This window comes from Armigeres subalbatus, chromosome 2 (genome assembly GCF_024139115.2).
Source record: "Armigeres subalbatus isolate Guangzhou_Male chromosome 2, GZ_Asu_2, whole genome shotgun sequence".
Taxonomy (NCBI): Eukaryota; Metazoa; Arthropoda; class Insecta; order Diptera; family Culicidae; genus Armigeres; species Armigeres subalbatus.
This window is the reverse complement of record NC_085140.1, coordinates 156,460,554-156,486,515: the sequence shown is the minus strand read 5'-3', so window position 1 is coordinate 156,486,515 and position 25,962 is coordinate 156,460,554. Positions and strand designations below refer to the sequence as shown.

General features: G+C 38.8%; 2 protein-coding genes across 5 annotated transcripts in view; one reads left to right on the top strand and one right to left on the bottom strand.

Annotated features, from left to right (window-relative positions):
- The window catches only part of LOC134211069 (uncharacterized), a 167,045-nt gene that overhangs the window by 80,024 nt on the left and 61,059 nt on the right, over positions 1 to 25,962 (bottom strand). The gene's annotated exons all lie outside the window — the stretch shown is intronic.
- The window catches only part of LOC134211063 (peptidoglycan-recognition protein LC-like), a 38,274-nt gene continuing 29,462 nt past the window's right edge, over positions 17,151 to 25,962 (top strand). Inside the window, exon 1 of one of the 4 annotated variants that reach the window (XM_062687635.1) lies at positions 17,151 to 17,415. The gene's annotated coding sequence lies outside the window, so the exon portion shown is untranslated. The remainder of the gene's footprint in view (positions 17,416 to 25,962) is intronic. The other 3 variants (XM_062687637.1, XM_062687633.1, XM_062687636.1) reach the window with 3 other exon arrangements.

Sequence of the window (25,962 nt, the reverse complement as noted above, 5' to 3'; positions counted from 1 at the left end):
CGGCTTAAGTCCTCACCTCTGAACCACGCTCGCGCAGAAACTTTAGGAACTATGGAAAATAGCCACCGTCCAAGTTCATTGTGTGACCAAATCATTTGCCAATTTTGAAGAGTACTCTGACGGACTAATGGGAAAAACTCGTTATTCGAGATTTGTCTATCATAAACTTCACCTTCCTGTGCGCCCACCTTTGCTAGCGAGTCCGCCTTCTCATTGCCATAGATTAGGCAATGGGATGGGACCCATACAAAGATAATCTTGAATGATCTTTCGACCAAATCACGCATCGGCTCTCTTACAGTTGTAAGAAAGTAAGATGCGTGCTTAACAGCTTTCATCGACCGGAGTGCCTCTATAGAACTAAGACTATCCGAGAAGATGAAATAATGGTCTACGGGCTGATTGGAAATTATCCCCAAGCGAAATTAATTGCTGCCAGCTCAGCAACATAAACCGAACACGGTTCTTGAAGTTTTCGGAAGGTGGTTGAATTTACGTTGAAAACACCGAAGCCAGTGGATCCGTTAATACGAGAACCATCAGTGAAATATCTGTTATTGCAATTGACATGTTCATATTTTTCAGAAAAAATGGAAGGGATAGATATTTGTCGAAGATGATCTGGTATTCCTTGAATAGCGTGTTTCATGGACAGATCGTATTCAATTGAGGAACTGTCGTTGACGAAGTGAACTCGAGGTGGATCATAACATGGAAGACAGAGATCTGACGATATGTAGTTGAGATAGACTCGAAGGTATCTTGAACGATGAGCCAGTTCAAGCATATTATCGAAGTTTTCTAATACAAGTGTGTTACTTGTTCCACATTTGATCAGCATTCTAAGTGAGAGCTCCCAGTAACGGTGCTTTAAAGGAGTGACTCCAGCAAGCACCTCCAGGCTCATGTTATGCGTTGAATGCATACAGCCAAGAGCAATACGCAAACAACGATATTGAATTCGTTCCAATTTGATTAGGTGGCACTCAGCTGCTGAGAGGAAGCAGAAAGAGCCATACTCTAAAACAGAGAGAATAGTCGTTTTATTTTTTTTTTTTTTTTAACTTATTTTATTTGCTAATTATCTAATACATGCATTCATCTCTTAGACTAGGTGTTCCGTGTTTTCTTAACACTATCATCCTTATTTGCTATGTTATATTTTTAGTTATTATTAATACATTTCAATTGCCTCTGGCAGTTAGAATTTTCCTCTGGTTGAATTGAACCATGTAGGAATTACAATGTTTTCAACTTATACTAATCTTAACCTATTTTATACTAGGAGTTAATCGTTGCAATAGAAGATTGCAACGATTTTTGTCTAAAATTGGAAATTATTTTGTTGGACATTTGTTGCAATGTCTCAATATTAGAAATTCTATGAAGTTCATTGGTACTATACCACGGAGGCAACTTCAGAATCATTTTCAGAATTTTATTTTGAATCCTCTGAAGTGCTTTCTTTCTGGTATTGCAGCAACTAGTCCATATTGGCACAGCATACAACATGGCAGGTCTAAAAATTTGTTTGTAAATCAAAAGTTTGTTCTTAAGAAAAGTTTTGATTTTCTGTTTATAAGTGGATATAGACACTTAATATATTTGTTACATTTGGCTTGAAGGCCTTCAATGTGATTTTTAAAAGTTAATTTTTGATCTAGCAGAAGTCCTAAATATTTAGCTTCGCTAGACCAATTAATTGGAACACCATTCATAGTGACAATATGTCTGCTAGAAGGTTTCAAATAAGAAGCTCTCGGCTTATGTGGGAAAATTATAAGCTGAGTTTTGGAAGCATTCGGGGAAATTTTCCATTTTGCAAGTAAGTGGATAAAATATCCAAACTTTTGCAATCTACTACAATGACACGAAGGCTACGCCCTTTGGCTGAGAGACCTGTGTCATCTGCAATCAAAGATTTTTGACACCCTGATGGTAAATCAGGTAAGTCAGAAGTAAAAATGTTAAACAAAATGGGCCCCAGTATGCTGCCTTGGGGAACACCAGCTCTTACAGGTAATCTATCAGATTTAGAATTCTGATAGTTTACCTGCAGTGAGCGATCTGATAAATAATTTTGGATCAGTTTAATAATGTACAGAGGAAAATTAAAATTCATCAATTTTAAAATCAAACCTTCATGCCAAACACTGTCAAATGCTTTCTCTATATCAAGAAGAGCAACTCCAGTCGAATATCCTTCAGATTTGTTGAGCCGAATTAAATTCGTAACTCTTAATAACTGATGAGTGGTTGAATGCCCATGGCAAAAACCAAATTGCTCATCAGCAAAAATAGAATTGTCATTAATATGAACCATCATTCTATTTAAAATAATCTTTTCAAGTAGTTTGCTTATTGAAGAAAGCAAACTGATTGGGCGATAACTAGAAGCCTCAGCTGGATTTTTGTCCGGCTTCAAAATTGGAACAACTTTGGCGTTTTTCCATTTATCTGGGAAGTATGCCAATTGAAAACATTTGTTAAATAAATTAACCAAAAAGGATAAAGAGCTCTCAGGAAGTTTTTTGATAAGTATGTAGAAAATATTATCATCACCCGGGGCTTTCATATTTTTAAATTTTCTAGTAATAAAAACATTATCTTGGTTGAGAATGTCTTCGAAGCTTCGTGTAACCTGATCCTCAATTGGACTAGTGAGACCTAGACTAAAATTATGGGCACTCTCGAACTGCTGAGCAAGTTTTTGAGCCTTTTCGCCATTTGTTAATAAAATTTTATTTCCCTCTTTAAGCGCTGGAATTGGCTTTTGAGGTTTTTTAAGAATTTTCGTTAATTTCCAAAAGGGTTTCGAACTGGGATCCAGCCTCGAGACATTATTCTCAAAGTTGGTATTTCTCAGAATAGCGAAACGTTTTTAATTTCATTTTGCAAATCTCGCCAAATAACTTTCAACGCGGGATCGCGAGTTCTTTGGTATTGCCTTCGCCTCACATTTTTAAGACGGATCAGTAGCTGAAGATCGTCGTCAATAATAATGGAGTTGAATTTAATTTCACATTTAGGAATTGCAATGCCTCTGGCTTCGACAATTAAATTTGTCAAAGATACGAGAGCATTATCAATATCACTTTTGGTATCGAGAGGAATATCAACATCAAAATTCCTATCGATATACGTTTTATATAAATCCCAATCAGCCCTATGATAATTGAAAGTAGAGCTGATTGGATTATAAATGGCTTCTTGTGAGATTTCAAATGTCACAGGAAGGTGATCAGAGTCAAAGTCAGCATGAGTTACCAATTGGCCACACAGCTGACTTGAATCCGTTAAAACCAAATCAATTGTCGAAGGATTTCGAGTGGATGAAAAACAAGTTGGGCCATTGGGATATTGAATTGTATAATATCCCGCAGAACAATCTTCAAATAAAATGTTGCCGTTGGAATTGCTTTGAGCATTATTCCATGAACGGTGTTTGGCATTGAAGTCACCAATTACGTAGAATTTTGATTTGTTGCGAGTCAGAGTTTGAAGATCAGCTTTCAACAAATTCTTTTGCTGCCCATTGCATTGAAAAGGCAAATAGGCTGCAATGAAGGAAAATTGACCAAAATTTGTTTCAACAGAAACTCCCAAGGTTTCAAAAAACTTTGGTTTCAAACGAAGAAAATAATTTATGTTTGATACGTCTATTAATGACAATGGCGACCCCACCACAGGCGCTGTCAAGACGATCATTTCTGTAGATAAAATAATTTGGATCTCGTTTAATGGAGAGTCCTGGTTTCAAATAGGTTTCAGTTATAATGGCAATAGGCACATTATGAACTGTTAGGAAGTTGAATAATTCATCTTCCTTACCCTTTAGAGAGCGGGCATTCCAACTTAGAACTTTCACACAATTATTTGGATCCATTAAAACGGAGTCCGATAACAATTTTTGTGTGTACTTTATACCAACCTGAACAGCTTCAGGTATGGTATTTGCTTTGAACATTGCATCAATCATGTGATGCAATTGTTCAGTTAAAAAATCAAAATCGGACATGGGACATAATACAGGCCTTTTCCAAACTTTTCATATTATTTAGTTCACTTTTGTTAAAATGAACTAAATAAAATTCTTGAGAAATGCCCCTCTGGGAAGTACCAGAGTGGGATTTCTTTTTCATCTTAATTACTTGGACTGGTGAAAATCCAAGTAATTGAGAAATTTCAATTTTAATCTCATCCAATGATTTATCATCACTGGGGAGACCTTTCAAGACGACTTTGAACAATCGCTCAGTTTTGTCCTCGTATGTGAAGAATTTATGGCGCTTCTCAGTTAAATACTGAAGAAGACGTTTGCGATCGTCAAAGGATCCGGGCAAAACGCGGCAGTCACCCTTCCTAGCAATCTGAAATGAAACCTTGATCCCCTGAAGGTTACTCAAAATCTCATTCCGAAAGCCAGAAAACTCGGCAACAGATACCACAATTGGCGGAATCCTTTGCTTTTTTCGCATGAATCGAATCACCTGGGCTAGAGGTATATTCGATTTGCTCAATTTCATCATTAATCAAATCGAACTGATTGCTCAGTTCGATTTAAGAAGAATTATTTCCGATATTAGAGTTAGAAGGAATATCTGAATTCTCCAGCTTCCTTCTATTTTTCCGCGCTTTGGCAGGACGGTCTTGAAACCTTGTTTCTTTGAAGGAAGTGGAGAATTCAGAGACTCCCCCTTCCTCTTGTTATTATTTTTACGTGACCTTCTAAGAGGTTTTTTCCCAGAACGGTGTCCCTGCAGGATTACCACCGCTTGTCGGAATTTTACTTCCGCAAACGGGTCCAACGTAAAATGAAGGCACGGGTCCTTGCAAAGATCGTAACGGGATCAGTGGGTACAAATAGCGCTAAGAAGCACCGTTGAAATTAAAATAGCTTCGGGTAGTATTAAAAACTTCCTTCCGCAAAGAGAGAAAGAACCGCACAGCACGAAAGCACGATGCGGTCTGTATAGTCGTTTATATAGTTTGATGAGGTCTTCCGGGTGAGCGCCCCACCAAGTTCCGGAGATATAACGGAGAAAAATGGATCCTTTTCGGCATTTCTCTAACAAATAATCAATATGGGTTTTCCAGGTACACTTGGAATCAAACCAGACCCCAAGGTATTTAGAAGATAAAGATTGGTTTATGTCATCTTTCAACAGCTTTAGTTTCAGTTGAGCTGGGTACCGCTTCTTAGTAAACACTACCAATTGAGTTTTTTCGGAGAGAACTCGATCCCTAAATGTCTGGCCCAAACAGTCAGGTTATTTAGGGAATTTTGCAATGGTCTTTGCAGGACATTTGCACATGAACCTCCTAGGGAGATCACGGCATCATCTGCAAGTTGTCTAAGCGTGCATTGTCCGTCCAAACAATTGTCAATATCTTTAACATAGAAATTGTAAAGCAAGGGACTTAAACATGAACCTTGGGGAAGGCCCATGTAGCTATTTCTGGAAGCTGTCAGAGTGCCGAGAGTAAAGTTCATGTGTTTTACTGACAACAAATTGTACAAGAAAATTATTCAAAATAACTGGTAATCCACTACTGTGCAGATTTTCCGACAGTACTTCTATGGAAACAGAATCAAAAGCGCCCTTAATATCCAAGAAAACTGAAGCCAGTTGCTCCTTGTGCGCATAGGTCAGCTGTATATCCGAAGAGAGCAACGCTAGACAATCATTTGTTCCTTTACCTTTTCGAAAACCGAATTGAGTATTTGACAGTAATGCATTTTGCTCGACCCAATGGTCAATTCTTGAAAGGATCATTTTCTCCAATAATTTCCTCATGCACGATAGCATGGCAATCGGTCGGTATGAATTGTGATTAGACGCTGGTTTCCCAGGCTTTTGAATAGCTATTACTTTGACCTGTCGCCATTCTGGAGGTACGATGTTGTACTCCATGAAGCAGTTGTACAGGTCAAGTAATCGTCTTTGCGATATCTGGAAGATTTTAAGAAGATTGAATTTGATGTTATCGCATCCCGGAGCAGAGTTGTTCGATGAAAGAAGAGACATATAAAGTTCCAGCATTGAGAATGGTCCACCCACCCGTTGGTGGAAACGCGGTTCCGCATGTTGCGGGCCGTTTTCCAAAGTATTGTCATTGAGGTTTCTCGTGATAGTCCCTCGACAAAACGTCGCCAGTAGATACGTTTTTAAGCCTAGAGAAGATTTTTTAGCTTTCTTTCAAGCCTCAAATACTCTTCGAAAAGCTCAGACCTTCCGTGTTTACGGAAAGTCTTGAAGGCATCAGATTTCTCGAATACAACTTAGTACATTCATCATCCCATCCAGGAGTGGCTGGTCTTCTCATGACAGATGTACTGGGAACGCGTCATTTCTGAGCTTCTAGTGCGCTTTTTATGAATCAATTCGGTAAGGAATCGATACTCATCTAATGGAGGAAGAATATCAGTTGATTCAATACCAATTTTTACCGCCGATGCAAATTTTTGTCAGTCAATGTTTTTCGTGAGGTCGAAAGGAACATTAACTGGCACTGATCGTTGATAGCCGCTTTTGATTGTGGTGACTATCGGCATGTGGTCACTACCATGGGGATCTTGGATTACCTTCCACGTGCAATCTAATGATAGTGAATAAGAGCATAAAGACAGATCTATTCGACTTTCCTGACCTTGAGGTCCTATTCGAGTTACTTCGCCTGTGTTCAAAATATTCAAGTTGAAATCGTCGCACAAATCATAGAAAATAGGCGCTCTGTTATCGTCTCTAGTTTCGCCCCAGGCAATACCATGTGCATTCATATCACCCAGTATTAAAACTGGGGATGATAAAGAGAGACTGCGCTCCAAAGATGCCGACGATTAAGTGAGGCATTTGGAGGAATATACACTGAAGCTATGCAAGGGTCTTTATTCTTTACATTTACTTGGCAAGCGACGATTTCTAAAACCATTAACAGTCGGAATGGGAATTCTGTAAAAAGAGTGACATTTTTTGATTTCCAAAAAAACGCCACCATAATGATCATTCCGATCTTGGCGAATAATGTTAAAATCGTGGAAGTTGATTTCATCTTCAGAAGAAAGCCATGTTTCACAGAGTGCAAATATATCGCAATCGGAGTTGCGAATTAAAACTTAAACACGTCCAACTTATGTTTCAGACTGTGACAGTTCCACTGCAGCACAGTGATTGTATCTGTATGGCCGTATTATCCATCGAAAGATACAAGTCCTGCAAGAAGGGGCCATGAAACAGTCAATTGCTTCAGATAACTTTCAACTGTTGGAATAAAGAGGTCAATGATTGGCCTCAATGAATTCGGAATATTGAATAAGTTCAAAATACGATCCACAAGGTCCTTAATGGATATTAATCCTCGCTTGGACGAGATTCTTTTCTTAGAAGTGCGAGTAGCAGTTTTTTGCTCAGAGATATTCCTTGACTGATGTTTCTTTGGAACATCAGTTTTAGGCAATGGCGGGAATGTCTTACTGCAACATGGGTCAAAAGGAGCAGTATAGACAGGCTGCTTCGGAATTTTAAATAATCCCCCATTACCATCAGATTTCGGCAAGCTTCTAGGGATGATTTTTTTTTACGGCGCAATCCCGAGGAAGACAGTTTCTTCCTCTTTTCGGGTACGTGTACCTCCGCAGTATCATCCATATCGGCTACGTCAGAGTCCGATTCGTCTATGGAAATGACATCATAAAAATCACTTACTTGAACGGCAGCTGAAATAGCAGCCGTTGCGTTGGCAGTTGCGGATGTGTCTTGCGACTTCACCATTTCTGCATACGACTGCTTAGAGCGCTGTACTAACGATCGCTTAACTGTTTTGGTGCGCTTTTTGTACACCGGACATTCTTGCAAACCATGTGGAGGGTCCATGCCACAATAAGCGCACTTTGTAAATTGTTGTTGGCAGGACTCCTTCCTATGCTTTTCAAAACATTTGCCACAACGGGGCGTGTTGTCGCAAAACTCGGCAGTGTGCCCCAACTGTTTGCAGTTGGTACAATTGAAAACTCTGGGTACAAAAAGACGCACCGGAAACAACATATTTTCGATATCTACATATTTTGGGAGTATCGAACCGGCAATATACTTTTTTACCATCTACCATAGCTGCTGAATGCAATTCCTTGCAGTCCAGAATATCCACGGTAGACTGCAGGGCATTCTTTAAACGGCCTTTTCCTGCAAGTACATCCTTGCAAGACAGGCTCGCTGCGTTAACCTTCCTAGTGCATTGGGGTCCATTTCGACCCAAGCACACCCAAAACACCGCTGTAACTTTGTAACGCAACGAGATAAAAATCTGACTTTTCCTAACTTTCGGAAATAAGGATTCCCTGAGAAAATCAGCTTCCAGCGACATCTAGGAGAGGAGCCACAAAAAAAGTGACACATTGTGCATTGGGGTCCATTTGGACCCAAGATTTCATCTCGATCCAAAAACTCAAATTTCAACCGATTTTCGATCTTTAGGCACCAAACGAAAGCTGTAGGTTCCAATAACAAGCCCACGGGGTGATTCATCCAAATTGACCACTCTAGTCTCCGGGGAACCTGTGCTAAAGAGGTACTGTTTGAGCTTCTCAATTTGGCACCAAATTATCGAGTTTCGTGTTATGAAGCATAAAATTGCTTGCAAATATGTGCTCTGATGATCCCAACTGTATTTGCTATATTGTATATGCAATTTCTGGGCAAATTTATCCCTCGAGCGGTCATCGGAAAGCCCTCTGGAAGATCCGGAACTTCCGTAAAATTGGCCAATTCTAAAAGTTCATCCCAGAGCTTCGCGATTTTTTGATAATCATTCATTCTGGCAAATTGTGGGGGCTATCAATAGTTAAAGCCTTCTGTGACCAATGTCCCAGAAACGGTCCTCCGGAAGATCCGGAACATCCGTAAAACGGCCAATTCCAAAAGTTTATCCTAGAGCTCCGCGATTTTTTCGTAATGATTCATTCTGGCAAATTGTGAGTGCAATCAATAGTTAAAGCCCTCTGTGACCTCCAAATGTCCCAGAAATGGTCCTCCGGAAGATCCGGAACATCCGTAAAACGGCCAATTCCAAAAGTTTATCCTAGAGCTCCGCGATTTTTTCGTAATGATTCATTCTGGCAAATTGTGGGTGCAATCAATAGTTAAAGCCCTCTGTGACCTACAAATGACCCAGAAACGGTCCTCCGGAAGATCCGGAACATTCGTAAAATGGCCAATTCCATAAGTTCACCCTAGAGTTTCGGGATTTTTCTAAAACCATTCATTCTGGCAAATTGTGGGTGCAATCAATATTTGCTTCGTGATTTTTTCGTAAGCATCCATTCCGACAAATTGTACGTGCAATAAATAGTGAAAGTCTTCAGTGACCCCTAAATGGTCCTTCGGTAGATCTGGAACATCCGTAAAAATGGCCAATTCCAAAAGTTCGTCCCAGAGCTTATTTTTTTATAATAATATATTCTGGTGAATTATGGATAATGAAAATCTTCTGTGACCTCCAAAATGCCACAAAAACGGTCCTCCAGAAGATCCGGAACATCCGTGAAAGTGCCCATTCCAAAAGTTCAATCCAGAACATAGCAAGTTTTTCGTAACCAACCATCTGGTGAATTGTGGGTGCAATCAATAGTGAAAGTCTTCTGTGGTCTACAAATGTCGTAGAAACAATCCTTCGGAAAATCTGAAACATCCGTAAAAGTGGACAATTCCAAAACTTCAGCACAGTGATTTTTTTTTTCGTAACCTTCCATTGTGGCAAATTAATAGGGAAAGTCTTCTGTGACCTCCAAGTTCTTAAGAAACGGTCCACCGGAAGATTCAGTTCATTCGTAAAAGTGCTCAATTCCAAAATAATATCTCAGAGCATCGCAATTTTTTCGTAACCACCTATCCTGGCGAATTGTGTTTGCAATCAATAATAAAAGCTTTCGGTACTATACGGTAATGGTACTCCGGAAGATCCGGAACATCCTTGAATGTGGTCAATTCGAAAAAGAATTCACGGAGGAGTTTCCGAACACTTCGTTGAGAATTTCTGAAGGAACTTCCGGAAGAAGTTCGGTGGAGCTCCCGGAGCAGCTCCCGAGGAATTACTTGATGAACCTCTGGAGAGATTTGCGGAAGAACTCTCAGAGCTCTCAGAAGAACTTCTAGAGGAATGCCTTTAGGAACTTTCCGAGGGATTACTTGATGAGCTTCCGAAGGGATTACTGGAGGAACCTCTAGACAAACTTCCGGAGGAAGTTCTTGAATAACTTCCAGAGGAGCTTCTGGAGAAGCTTCGGAGGAATTCAACGAGGAGCGCCACCATGCCGTCGTCGCTGGCTAATGATGATCTGTTACGCTTACTGTTGGATTTGGCGTCTTTTACGGATGTTCCGGATTTTATGAAGGAATTTTATTATTGATAAGAAAATTATTTTGAGCTATCAGTGGAATGTCATTACTTGTCATCAGACGAGTTTGTACAATTCCATCTGATTCCACCAATTGATTTGATTCCACTATGTGTTTTGCAGATACGTATTTCGACCTTAACAGTAAGGCCGTCTTCAGTATCTCGTACTTAACTCGACTTTTATTACAGTCAAACCTCCATGAGTCGATATTGAAGGGACCATCGACTCATGGAAAAATCGAGATGTGGAGTAGCAAAACCTTGGAAAGCTCTTTGTCCCTCCAATCACAGTAACCCAGAAAATATTTTTTAGTATGGAATAATTTGCTTCCATGAGTCGATATCGAGTCATAGAACATCGACTCATGGAGGTTTGACTATATTGTCATTGCATATCACAGAGGATTTTCGCTATTGATTGCGTACATAATTCACCCATATGAATGAAAGCGAAAATTAGCAAAGCTGTGGGATGAACTTTTGGAATTGACCATTTTCACTGATATTCCTGATCTCCCGGAGGACGGTTTTGTGCACATTCAGACGTCTTAGAAAATTCCAACTAGGGGAGACTGGGTTGACTTGATCCCATTCTCTGATTTCCGATGTATCACAACCAATAATAAAAAAAAAACATACGCGATTTCCACACAGACTCTCTAAGAATTCTCGCTTAACTTTTCAAAAGGACCTAAGTAACATTTTTTCATGAATTAATTTGAATAGCGCAATCAACAGAAAAACATGAAAGCTTTTGATTGCAGTACTCAAATTAATTCATGAAAAAAATATTACTTAGGTCCTTTTGAAAAGTTAAGCGAGAATTATCGAATTTTAATTTTTACATACCTTCTCGGCTACTTCGACATAAAACATTATTTTTAACCAACCACTGCCGAATTTGGGCCTCTCAACCGAATGATGGCTGTTTACAATCAACACTGCGAAACTATTGACTTAACAATGTCCCGGCATAACAACAGACAATATTCTCAAAGAACAAACATTACAAATTCAGCAATATAAATTCAAAATCAAAATTATACACCACTTTACTAAAAAAAAACTATTATTTATTCATACTATAGCATTACAAAAACAAACATGTATATGTATATGTGCTAGTTTACATTGGTTGACGAAATAAAATAAATAAACTAATGGGGGATCAAGTGTCCTCATATTGAGGCAATAACTTCAAATCCAAATATTCTAAAACTTTAATGGAATGTTGACATTGTCATCAGTACAGATCATTAAGCGTATTTATGGCTTTGTGCTGTGAAAAAACGAAAGCATTTCGTCATTGTTATGAAAAGTTAATTTTGCGTGGCCAATAAACAAATCTTTGGGAAAGTCAAAACACTCAAACCGGCCTGCAGAATGAATAAGGTTTGTCAATCCAGAAAACAACTCACCACATAAAGGTTATTTGTCTAGAGGATCTATACTTAAAAATACGCTAGAACAAAACTACTTTAGTTCTCGATTAAACAGGGGGTGATCAAGTCTCTCCACCTTCCCCTATTGATTGCACAATCACTTCTCCGCTATGGATGTTTTCGAAATAAAATGTAGAGCTCTGGGAGAAACTTCTAGAATTCATAACTTTTAGCGGATGTCCCAAATTTCCCGGAGAACCGGAGCCGTTAACAATGTGAATGTTAATGTCTCCAAAATCGAGTGTGATTAGCTTTTGGTAGGTAACAGAGGACTTTCACTATTTACTTCAAATAGAATTCACCATTACTTCGTGAATGGTAACAAAAGTGCTCAAGTCTGGGACCAAATTTCAGGATTAACCTATTTTACGGATGTTTCAGGCTTCTTGAGGACCGTATTGTGGTCATTTCGGGCCACAATAGACTTTTACTATTGATTGCATAATCCATTCGATGATATAAACAGTTCCGAGAATTTGCCTTGAGATGAACTTTTGAAATTGGCCACTTTTACGAATGTTCCGGATTTCCCGGAGGGCCGTTTGTGGTCATCTCAGAAGACTTAAACAATTTATTGCGTACACAATTTGCCCGTATGGATGGTTACGAATAAAAGCATTTCCGGGTCGCAGAAGACTTGCACAATTGATTGCACAGGCGATTCGGTTATGAATGAATTACGAAGCTCTGAGATGTATTTTTGAAATTGGCCACTTTTACGTATGGTCCGGATCTTTCGGATGACCGTTTCGGGAGTTTTTGAGATTACTGAAAACTTTCACTACTGATTGCATCCATTATTCGTCAGAATGGATGATTACGAAATAATGCAAATCTCTGGGATTACCTTTTGGAATTGACCATTTTCACGGATGTTCCAAAAAAATCACAAAGTTCTAGGATTATCTTTTAGAATTGGCCATTTTACGGATGTTCCGGATCTTCCGAAGGACCGTTTCTTGGACATTTTGGGGTCACAGAAGACTTTAACTGTTGGTTGCACCAACAATTTGCCAGAATGAACGGTTGTCAAAAAATCGCGAAGCTCTGGGATGAACTTTTGGAATTGGCCATTTTACGGATGTTCCGGATCTTCCGGAGAACCATTTCTGGGGCATTTGGATGTCACAGAAGACATTCACTATTGATTGCGCCCACAATTTGCCAGAATGAATGGTTACGAAAAAATCGTGGAGCTCTGGGATTAACTTTTAGAATTGACCACTTTTACGAATGTTCCGGATCTTCCGGAGGACCGTTTCTGAGACATTTGGGAGTCACAGAAGGCTTTAACTATTGATTGCCCCCACAAGTTTCAAGAATGAATGGTTATCAAAAAATCGCGAAGCTCTGGGATGAAATTTTAGAATTGGCCACTTTTACGGATGTCCCGGATCTTCCGGAGGACCGTTTCTGGGACATTTGGAGGTCACAAAATACTTTACCTATTGATTGCACCCACAATTTGCCAGAATGAATCATTACGAAAAAATCGCGGAGCTCTAGGATAAACTTTTGGAATTGGCCATTTTACGGATGTTCCGGATCTTCCGGAGGACCGTTTCTGGGACATTTGTAGGTCACAGAGGGCTTTAACTATTGATTGCACCCACAATTCGCCAGAATGAAACATTACGAAAAAATCGCGGAGCTCTAGGATAAACTTTTGGAATTGGCCGTTTTACGGATGTTCCGGATCCTCCGGAGGACCGTTTCTGGGACATTGGTCACAGAAGGCTTTAACTATTGATAGCCCCCACAATTTGCCAGAATGAATGGTTATCAAAAAATCGCGAAGCTCTAGGATGAACTTTTAGAATTGGCCAATTTTACGGAAGTTCCGGATCTTCCAGAGGGCTTTCCGATGACCGCTCGAGGGATAAATTTGCCCAGAAATGGCATATACAATATAGCAAATACAGTTGGGATCATTAGAGCACATATTTGCAAGCGATTTTATGCTTCATAACACGAAACTCGATAATTTGGTGCCAAATTGAGAAGCTCAAACAGTACCTCTTTAGCACAGGTTCCCCGGGGACTAGAGTGGTCAATTTGGATGAATCACCCCGTGGGCTTGTTATTGGAACCTACAGCTTTCGTTTGGTGCCTAAAGATCGAAAATCGGTTGAAATTTGAGTTTTTGCGATCGAGATGAAATCTTGGGTCCAAATGGACCCCAATGCACAATGTGTCACTTTTTTCTAATGCATTAGGAAGGTTAATTACGCCTTCAATCTCGACCTCCCGCGAGGGCACATAAACCAAATATTCCACATTATAGTTCTGGTCTTTTGCGATAGCATTTGCATCCTGGTATGTAGCTGCGGTTACACGTAGTTTGTTCCGGTTAATCTGATGAAAATCAGTTTTCGGAAAACGTTGCGTCAAGTCACGTTTAATTCCTAGAAAATCTAAGCTTTTTACTTTCTGCCGAAAGTAAACAACCCAAGGCCCAGGTGAGGATGCCTGGTAGAATCGCGTGCGAACTACATTATCTTTAGGAGGCGTATCGCCCCCGTTTGCTTCATCCATCTAACGCGTAATTTGAACGCAAATAATTGAAACAACACAATAATGATAATAATAATAATAAAAAAAGGTGCTTGGAAACTTATAACTAGATTAACTTTATAGTAAAGCAAAAAAAAATGTTAATAATATTAATCAATTCAATCAAATTTTAAATTTTACTGGTCACCCTATTTTTTCACACCCTAGAGATGACGGCGTTAACTGGCGACAGACAAACAAAATAACAGCTCGACCACTGCTGTGTGGTGAGTGCAGAATAGGTACAATGGGAACAGTGGATACAATATGATAAAATGTGCTCTACTTATCCGTTCCCTTTCTGCTGTTTTGTTTTCGATGCTCGGTCCTCCACTGGATGGGGACCGCCGATGACGGTGATTAATAATTTAATCACTTTTTTATAATGTACGCGCGACCCTTGCCGTACGCACAACTTCTTCGCGATCGTGAATCGCCTTAGGCAATCACTTGTTTCACGGTGGATAACTTAGGATATAAAAAAACTCAATTGAGAAAAAACTCACAGTGAAAAACTAAGCTTTTGCCTGCGATGAGACACGGTCCTTCACAACCGGCTGCTTCAAACGATCGGCAAAGAATGAGATATTTATCTTTATATGGCTTTATATGGGAGCGATATTAACAGACATTATGCACCCTAAAAGAAATTTTGACCTAATTATCTGCCCATTTAAAAAATCAAAAACGATTAGACTTCCGTCAACTTTTTTTATTGGATGTTCGACTTTCTATTGGTAGTTTTCTAAAATAGTTTTTTCTTTAACAAGCCTACTCACCCTCTAAACGAACGTAACAACACAGACAAACAGATATAACACTCGTGAAATTATCATCGTTCACTGATTTACTGGTCAATTTTTGACGTATATTCATATTTCTATATTTTTACTCTGGAATATTAAAAAGACAGGATCACCACCAGGATCCACCATAGGTCACACAGACTAAATAATTAACACCTAGCATTAGACAACGGACAGGACTACACAACGCCCAATGAAACATCAGAGAAGTTTCCGCTTTACGAAATGTGTTCTCCTTACTGATGGGTTGGGTCCTTACTTACGGCACGCAAATACGCTTAGACAACTGACACCGCTAACCACACGGCCACAAAGCCCACATAAAACTCTTAAGAAGGGCAATATTATATACAATTTTCCGTTTTAAAATTGTGATTTTGCGATCCATTCTAACTAATTCTTCAATAAAATAGACTATTTCGATGAAAAATTTCGCTGTTTTTATTATTATTGATTAATCCAATCCAATCCAGTCATTTATACATTTTATTATATTAAATTATTATAGCAAAACACGCGTGAGGAAATCCCAACGTTCCTAACAGATAAAGGATAGAAAGAAAGGTAAATTTTAAATATTATATCCAATGTATATCCAATATTCATCAATTTATTTTGTTTATTATTTTACTTATTATTTTGCATTATATTATATAATAAATGTTATAATACATAACTGGGTTTGGCGGGAACATCAGGGCATCGTTGAAGCTACAACTAGAAAACAGTGAAATTGGAGTGCCTATTGGAATTAAATGTAGATTAGAACACTTCCCCACAGATGTAATAGATTTGACGCGCCCTTATTCAAAGAAGCCATCCCTCGGAAAGCTCAAAAAGTCTTGCGAATCTAGTTACCTATTAGACTGTGGGATTACACTGTTGGAAAAAGATTCTCTCTATCCGGCGGGTTTCGCGTGAGTGTCTCTGTTTACGGGTCCGCTACCTCCGTGTTTGGCCCTTCATACTGCAGTGCATTGAAAACAGAACGGTAACTAAATTCGATTGTTCTATTGGGTGGAATCGTATGCAGAGCAAGACTCAAGCCAGGATGGTGGATAATTACATACATACATACATATACAAAATATCATTGTGGTAAAAAACACGTTTCGAAGATTTATGATTTTATGAATCGTAAAAAAACATATTTTTAATTTATTTCTCCAAATTGACGAACGCCTAAACCTGTTTCCTGCATAACTACGTTTTTCAAGTAAAAACATTTAGTTTATAACGAAGGTTTATTGATACTACTTAATATAACTAGATAAAGCAGTCTTTTAATATACCCATACTTTTTTATCCGATCCACCACACGTAATTTCCATCTTTTATATCAAATCAGTGTCAAAGCTTCAACAGTGGGGCAAATATTCGTTTTTGTCACACTTCCTAACTTCTAACAATATAATGATAAGTAATCAAATATAACAGTATTTGACAAACATAACCAAACGCTGGTCCGTATACGTAATCTTACAATCTAGAGAAGAAAGCAACTATTGTACGTTTTGATAACATCATAATGCAGAACCAACATCGATGATTTTTCGATTGGATACAATGACGTTACTATTAAAATAAATAAACGCAATCATTTTTTTTCTGATGGAACAGCCACCTGGCAAGTCCAACCCTTTTTCAAAAGTCGAGAGTCTGTGTTTGAACTGCAACAAACCAAAACCCGCTTTATGTTTGCTTTTCAAACGACAACACCGACTATAGCAGCTCGTCCATATCAAAAATGCGATACTGTACAATACCAACCAGCATTCAAATCTATCCTGTGCTAAGCCGGCATCGCGCGAAACCGGAATGAAAGCACGCGAAGTCAAGATATACACTCTCACAGAGATCGCACTGGAGGAGAGTTCTTGAATCCCTCGGCCGCGTGTAGTCGTGCCTACTACTGACTGGTTCGCCATTCACGACAACCGCGGCCTAGTCGTCCGCAGTGGGTATTGCGAATTACTACACCCTCTCAGTATGCCTCCGCGAAGCGTTCGTGTTAGTCGACACCGGATCGCGAAACTGACTGGATCGTTCAAGTGCGCAACCGAGTCTTAGTTGTAGGATCATTATCACAAATCCGCGAACGGATACGACGACACAAAGAGCAGCAACAGCAGCAGCAGATCGGGATTGCTCATCGCTGGAACTAATTTGAAGCAGTTCCTGGAAAGTGCCTTATAAAATATTTACGGTGCAATCCATAGGTGAGAGAAGCGCATGCGATAAGCATCATGTTTATCATTAGTGGTGACATCCGATACTGGTAATTGGAGACCTGAAGACTGATTGCAGTGTGTTTTTATCAAAACATTAAAACACACAAAGCGGGGGAGCCCTGAAGTCGTACAAGAAACGGGTTCGCTTCCTTCACCCTTCTGTTGTCCTCGCTGCCACAATTTGCTTTGTGTTTTGCAGCAAGTTAGGAGAACCTACCAGTAGCGATACGTATACTAAGTAGGGTTACGCTCGCATATTGACCATAATCGAACAAAATCGATAAAATTGATAAAATATTAGTTTTGAAAAGTCATAAATATCAGAAACAAAACTATTTGATCTGTAATAATTTATTTCGGAATATTATGGGTGCATGAGCTTAAACCGAGGCATAATTACCCTACTTTTTTTAATGATTATCAGCCATTCAACATTCGCCGAATGGAATGTGATGAAGATCATCAAACAGCTTCTACCGAACACATCATCTAGCTATAGTGATGAACACTAACTGATTAGGCTGGGGAGAAGGGAAACGGGGTCTTAGGTAGTTTGGTCACTACAAAATTGATTGTGTTCATGATTATGAAAGGGAATAATGAGCAATAAGCTGTGAGGCAGCAATGTCCCATTATGGAGCTGCAATACCAGTAAGAAATAAACAAAAAGAAAAAGACGGCAACGTGAAAATGTTTTTCATTGACAAACAATGATGATTCTGCGGGCGGATTTTTTATGAACATGTGAAATTTGTGTGGAGTATCATTAGGGATAAACAGTAAAAAAACGGAAAAGGTGCTTTACAAAGTGACTTGCAATTTTTATGATTGTTACTATTCACGTTCTTGTTTTTATTATATTAAAGGATTTAAAACTTTCCTAACAATTTGTTTAGTACTGGTAGTATATGACACTTTCTATGTGGGTTAGTATTGAAGCTTACGTAATTAAGCATGGACCCTTGATTCAGCATAGTCGCCGCATATTAGATCGAATAATATTATTGCAAGCAAGAATAGTAGGGCAAATGATCCGATAGTCGTGGGTGTGCCTATAGTTGCGGTAGTACAATGTGCGTTAAATCTACAAATCAAACGCAGCAACCCATTACGTCCAATGATAAAACAATATGTCAATATACGAAGCAAGTGAAAACAGCATTGATTATCTAGAAAATACCTTACTAAATTTTCGCCTGTGCACCAATAGTTGCGGTAGTGTTCCTATAGTTGCGAGTCTCGTAACAAAACAATGAGATTCGCAACTATAGGAACACGAATTAAAAAATACCGCAACTATTGGAACAGTGTACCAATAATTGGAGTTAGTATTTTAGGACGGAATACATGGAATACATGCGACGGAAGCATTTTTCGAATAAAATAGATGGGGAACGCTTTCGGATATATATCCAAGGTAAGCGAAATGAAATTTCGTTTAATTCTAGGAAAATGAATAGTGTTGGAACGTGCTTAGTTCCTCCACTATTGGATCATTTACCCTAACATAATAACGTCTTCGTGAATAAATGAAACTATAGCTTCAAGTTCGATATTCGATATTCTAGAATCTAGGAGGCGGTGCACAACTGTCATTTTTGTTGATTTAGCTTTGCTGCGTCGCAGCATGCGTGAAAAAATAAAATGACAGTTGTACGTTGCTTCCGTATCGAGTGGTGTGCCCTCGAAAACGCGAGCACTTTGAAACTTGGATTCCGTCAGGAGTGACCTTAACTAGAAAAAATAATTTATTTTACAATAATCGCATATGTTATCATGGAAGCTATGTCTTTCAATAACATACAGTGTAGAACAAATTTTAAACCCCAAATCAATCCACCTAGCGAAGATACAGTTTTCCTCATGTTTAGATAAGATACAAACCTTTGTGAAAAGGATCATTGTTTTCGGCATAACTTCCTAATGCAGTGAGTGATCATTGTGAAACAATAAATTTTTTTTAACTAAGTTAGAATCTCTGTCAAATGGAACTTGTTGCATTCAAATTGGTTGAGTCTATCAGTTACAGTATAAAAAGTGTTGCAGTTTAGAATGTAAACATTTTAACACATATGCTAAATTTACTGTTGTTCCAGAACATGGAACCAATGGCGGGCAACCCATTCCAAATGAGTCTCCTCTGTTTTACTATCCAATTTTAATGCGAAACAATTAAATCGGATGCGTCAATTCAAAGATACTTAAAGCGACTTATATTGATTGGTCGAGCTCGATGATCCGGAGGCACCTTCCACATAGCGGTTCCTTCCAACCGAATGACCCTTCGCGCTAAAACTTTGATAGATTACTACACGCCCTGTCAACAATCGTTCAAATGTGCAGTATGCTGAAACATTTACTGGGTCCGCGCTGAGGATGTTGTGAATGTCATCATCATTTAATAAAGTCCGTCTTGGCTCGTTATACTAAGCTAATTGCGATAACGTAGTACTCGAGATTGACTCAAGGCTGGCGAAATTGATTAAATCACTTGCCGAGGATTGAATGGTTCATATTTCTAATGTGATTTACCAAATTGCAACTTAATCATCAACTTAATATTTTTTAGAAAAATTATCAAAAATTCTCGATATTATTCGGATGTGTATAGAATTAAACGTCAATAACTTTCAAGACTGTTTGAACCTGATCAACAACATTTACGGGTAGATATTTTCTCAACTACCCTGAGCACAAGAGTGTTCGATCTGACCTTGGTATAAAAACAACGTAATTAACCCGTATCGACCTGAGTGAAGGAAAAAAATTGAAATTGCTGCCATTTCGTCTTTTATGTCGTATTGGCCTGGTTTTATTACTGTTCTGCTCGTACGGATCCCGGAGATCAGAATACATCTTAGGACTTGTGGACAGCTTAGTGTTCATTCAACACTCCCACACTTATTAACTGCGATGTTTCTTAGCCAAGTTAGCATTTTTGTATTCGTATATTATGAAGCTAACACGGTGATACTTTTATGCCCAGGGAAGTCGGGGAAATTTCCAATCCGAAAATTCTCAGACTGGACCAGGAATCGAACCATCATGGTCTTGCTTTGTAGCCGCGAATCTTACTGCATGGCTAAGAACCCAAAGGGTATTTTGAGGGCTTTCCTAGAAGTTTGATATACCACACAAATGGTTCTAAAACCAGTTAAAAAGAGACCACTTCGCTGAGGGTACCAGCCCTATGGAACTTCCGTTAGTGACCAAAAATTTTGATATGTTGAAAACGAGGGGTTACAAACACTCAAAACTGACTGTTTTCTTGGGGGCACTAGCTTATCGGGGAACTTCCCGGCAACGTTTTTAGCCATTCAAACAGATAGCACTTATTGCAGGCACAAGGTTTAAAGGGCTTTCGGACAGTTCGTCGAATGATATTTCGTCGAATTACGTTTAGTCGAATGACATTTAGTCGAAAGTACATTTGGTCGAAGGGACGTTTAGTCGAATGGACATTTAGTCGAATGGAAGTTTAGTCCAATGGACATTTAGTCAAATGGAAATTTGGTCGAATGGACATTTAGTCGAAAGGACATGAAGTCGAAAGGACATTTAGTCGAAAGGCCATTTAGTCGAATGGAAATTTAGTCGAATGTTGAAAGTGTTTAGTCGGTAATAGGTAATTAGTTAAATGGATAATTCGTCAATAGAATTTTGTTTAAATTTGAATAAATAATCCACAAGATACATTGATAAACTGATTAGAGCAGCGGTTCTCAACCTGGGGTACATGTACCCCTGGGGGTAACTTTGCTGGCCCTAAGGGGTACCTCGGACAAAAATGCGTAATGGCGGACATATTACAATTCCAATCAAAACTTAACCTTAACTTAAAAACCTTATCAATGGATAAGATTTTGATAATTGTGTATTTTCTATTTCAAAAATTTATATTGTACATAATATGTATAAATCCCAATTGAATCCTGCCTTCCACAACCAGCATAATGTATGAAGGGCTGCGGAACAAAAGATCAAACTAACAAAACGTCGAATGAACAAAATGATTTTTTATCACTAAAACTCGGTTGCTTCGTTGCAAGATAATTGGAAGCATCCTTTTACGCCTCTCGGAAGCCTACTTCCAAGAAACTCGAAGGCTTCCTTTCAAGTGGTTAGCCTGCCTTCTTTCAAGCGGCTCGAAAGCCTCCTTTCAAGAGGCTCGGAAGCCTCCTTTCAAGAGGCTCGGAAGCCTCCTCTCAAGAGGCTCGGAAGCCTCCTCTCAAGAGGCTCGGAAGCCTCATCTCAAGAGGCTCGGAAGCCTCCTCTCAAGAGGCTCGGAAGCCTCCTCTCAAGAGGCTCGGAAGCCTCCTTTCAAAAGGCTCGGAAGCCTCCTCTCAAGAGGCTCGGAAGCCTCCTCTCAAGATGCTCGGAAGCCTTCTTTCAAGAGGCTCAAAAGCCTCCTCTCAAGAGGCTCGGAAGCCTCCTCTCAAGAGGCTCGGAAGCCTCCTCTCAAGAGGCTCGGAAGCCTCCTCTCAAGAGGCTCGGAAGCCTCCTCTCAAGAGGCTCGGAAGCCTCGCTTCAAGAAGCTCAGAATTCTTCTTTCAATAGGCTTGGAAGCATACTATCAAGAGGCTCAGAAGCGTTCTTTCAAGATGCAACGGAAGCTTCCTTTTAAGTGGCTCGAAAACCGCCTTCAAGAGGTTTGGAAGCCTCTCTACAAGAGGCTCAGAAGCCTCTAATAAAGAGGCGCGGAAGCCTACTCTAAAGGGACTCAAAAGCTTAAAGAAGCTTTCTTTCAAAGGGCTCGGAATTATGTTTTCAAGAGGGGGTACCTCAAATCATGCAAAAGTTCGAAGGGGTACCTCTCAAGAAAATGGTTGAGAACCGCTGGTCTATGTGATGCCAGATGTAAAGAAGGACAGGGGTCGTACACTTATTACGTAAGCAGTTTTTCTGGGTTTTTCGACCCCCCCTTCCCCCATGTAAGATTTTTCCCATACAAATGTATTTTTATTTATATGGCGCGTAAGAAAACAACAGATCCCCCCACCCCCCAAAAGTGCTTACGTAATATGTGTACGGCCCCACAAGAAGAACTAGAGGTAAATGCTTACAATTAGGTTCTGCAGCATGACGTCACGAATGAATTCGGTCCTCGTCAAATGAATTATTTTGACAGTTCAGTAGTACTTTCCACTGACTCCGACGAGAACTCCGACAAGGGTCGAGTTCGTGATTGGTTGGCTGCCCCCGAGTCCAGCAAGAAGTACTACTGAAATGTCACCAGATTGAGGTTACGGACAGATGCTGCAGAACCTAATAATGACGCAAGGTTTTATTCGTCATTTGGAAATACTGGAAATAAATATGGTGCTTAAAAATCCGGTTACAGACGTTCCGTGGATCGGTAACTTTTTGAGTGGTTCTGAAACCCAATTTGCCACACACCGAACAACACAAATACATTAAAATCCATTTTCAGCGCATCTGGGCGCAATCAACAGACCAATATGAAAGCTTTTGATTGCAGTACTCAAATTAATTCATGAAAAAAATGTTACTTAGGTCCTTTTGAAAAGTTAAGCGAGAATTCCCGGGAGCCTGGTACCTTCAATAAGTATTAATTTTTTGAATTGTTCTGAACTGCACGATATTACAAATACAATAGATGACATATTTGCAGCACATCTGGGTACCCGGGAAGTTCCCCGAGCAGCTAGTGCCCCTAGAGAAGCGATCATTTTTGACGTAGGATTACGTCCGAAACAAAATTTTTAGAAGAAATTGTTTTCTTCGAAAAAAAATGTTCAGAACTTCTTTTACATTATTTACATTCTATTATTTATTTCATGAATTGCTCTTACCCTAGTTTATTTATTGGAAACTTCTAAATTTTAGATGCAAAAATCTTTCAAAGCATTCTCAATTTAGTAGATAAAAATCAGGCAGCAGCTCAGGGCTATACCATCTCAGGTATCTCGAAAGCTGTGTCCAGCAGAATATAAAACTAAATGAAAGATACGTTTATTTATCTTTCATGAGACAAAGAACCCATAATTTTAAGGCCTCTAACTATATTAAAAATCGAAGAAAGGGTGAACCAGTCTGATGTTTGTCTAGTCTAGTCTTGTCTATACATACACAGTCAGCTTTTTAAAAAATCCAGTAACGTGATAGACTAGACTTTTTTTTAGACGTCTATCACTTTTCTTGCCATTATTAATATCTCTGGAGCAAGTCATGAATGTAGTTCAAACATAAAAGCAGCAAGGAACACAGTGCAGCGTTGTTTAACCCTTTTCTTCCCATCATGGTAGCTGTAGAGCTCCATCAAATTTAGCACCTTTAAACATTTAACAAATTGTTTCAATAACATGAAGCAATATTTCGCACAGCTTTATGGTTTCATTAGACTGCGTAACTTATCAATTTTGTGTAATAGTGAAACTATTAAAAAACAATCAAGTAACTATTGATCTACAATCAAAAATATTTTTTGTTTTCTACTAATTTAAGCCATGCCAAAAAACTTTTGTTCTAGGATTTTTCTCAAAGGAGATTTCTTCCTATTGAAATCTATGAAAAAAAGTAGTGGGAAGGAAAGAGTTAATATAACTGTGAAAATCAATTCTCAACTTGATTTCACATTTTAGCACATTACATCTCATACCAACCGCTCCGTGTCAAGTGATATGTAATGAATCGTTGAGAGTCATCCCTCTAGGGTAATCGAATATACACAGATAGAAAAATCCACTGAACTTTACGCTAAAACTCATTCACATGAATGGAACACTATTATTAGCGTAATTCCACACAGGATATAGCCTAAATGTAAACAATATTTGACGTGAATCATCAATATTGCATACAAGTTGTAAGCAATCAAAGGACCATTTCAACGACGACCATTTCAGCGAAGAATAGCGTAAATTTCCGCATTTCAAGTTTTACGCGCTGTTTATTATTCATATTTTTTTTCTGTGTAATTAACGTAAAACGTATCATGCAGTGAGAAGATAATTTATACTAAACATTTTTACTCAGCTTTATAATTGACGTAATTTTTCACAATCTACGATTTAAGATTTTGATTTTCTCGGATTGTACAATAAGTTAGCGTTAGCGTTAGCGTTGTTACGGTATACTTCGTAGATTGGACACTAGTGATACTCATGTTTCTTATGGAATCCTTATCCAGATTGCTATCGGAAATCAAGGTGGGGAATTACCCTTGATTCCAATCTAAGATAAAAATGGCATAAGCATGAGGATCAAGGATGTTATCGATCATTTAGTAATTTGCGTTCGATCGTTTAGTAGTTTTTCAATAACTCTTTCCAGAAGCTGAATTTCAAAATGTGTTGTATGGTGGACTTCTAGTGCGAAGGTTTTTCTACAACTCTGCATAATGGTTCGTTGTAAGAATTTAAGTAATAACGGAGTTATAGCGCTAGTTACAGTAACTTAAACTAAATGATTGGAGTTTTGTTATCATTTAGTCTAGGTTACTGAAACTATAGCTATAACTCCGTTACTAGTAGGATTCAAACAACGAACCATTAGGCAGAGTTGTAGAAAACCTTCGCACTAGAAGTCCACCATACAACACATTTTGAAATTCAGCTTTTGGAATGAGTTATTGACAAACTACTAAATGATCGAACGCAAATTACTAAATGATCGATAACATCCTTGATGAGGATTACTACTCCCGGCCACGCCCATCTTTACCGTAACTAGGGATAGGAAAAGAAATGTTGATGTAGAACTTACTTAACGAGAGGCCCCCGACTTGGCGACGCCCTCATAAGTTCTACGAAGTTGGTGGTTGGGTAGGGTAAGGTAGGTCATGGAGGTTTGCCTCAAACTGGCAATTCGACTTACAGACTATGTTGTTTACCTGTTTTTATTTAAACTCTTGCCAGCCGGCTATCGAAAGAGTATGCGAATATCGATTTTATTTACAGTTTATTCTTTAAGTAATTTATAGGCGATTTCTTAACCTCAATCTATCAACAACTATCCGTTGAACAAATCTAAATTTACCAAATTTGTACTTTCTGCTCAGTGAGCAAAACGATTCTTCTAGGTTCATCGAATACAAAAATCAAACCATGCCTTTTAAAGATAATTATAATAAACATTTTACAAAGTTTTATTTGAAGTATTTTCGCGATTTCTGATATAAAATTCAATAGCTCTGTGACGTAAACGGCCTAAATGCACCACCACCAGAAAATATTCATCACGCGCTGATCTACCTAAACACATATCACACATAGTAATAGAAATGAGCTATTTCTGTGTCTTACGTAGTACCAAAACGAGTCATACAGTTATACCCTTCCCACTGGAAAATCCAAGAAACTTTTGTGTCAGGTATGAGAAGTCGTAGAGTTCTCTGCATATTTCTTAGGTCAGTACCCAACTAATCATCTTTCCCAGTCCTCAGCATTCGCAGTGTGAGATATAATTATTAGACCCGTTCAAGAGTCTAGGCTTATACCACCTACGAATTTGTGCAAATCGCTTAATGCTAATTTTTACTACTTTCAAATGGACACATTAGGTTAAGAAAAAATC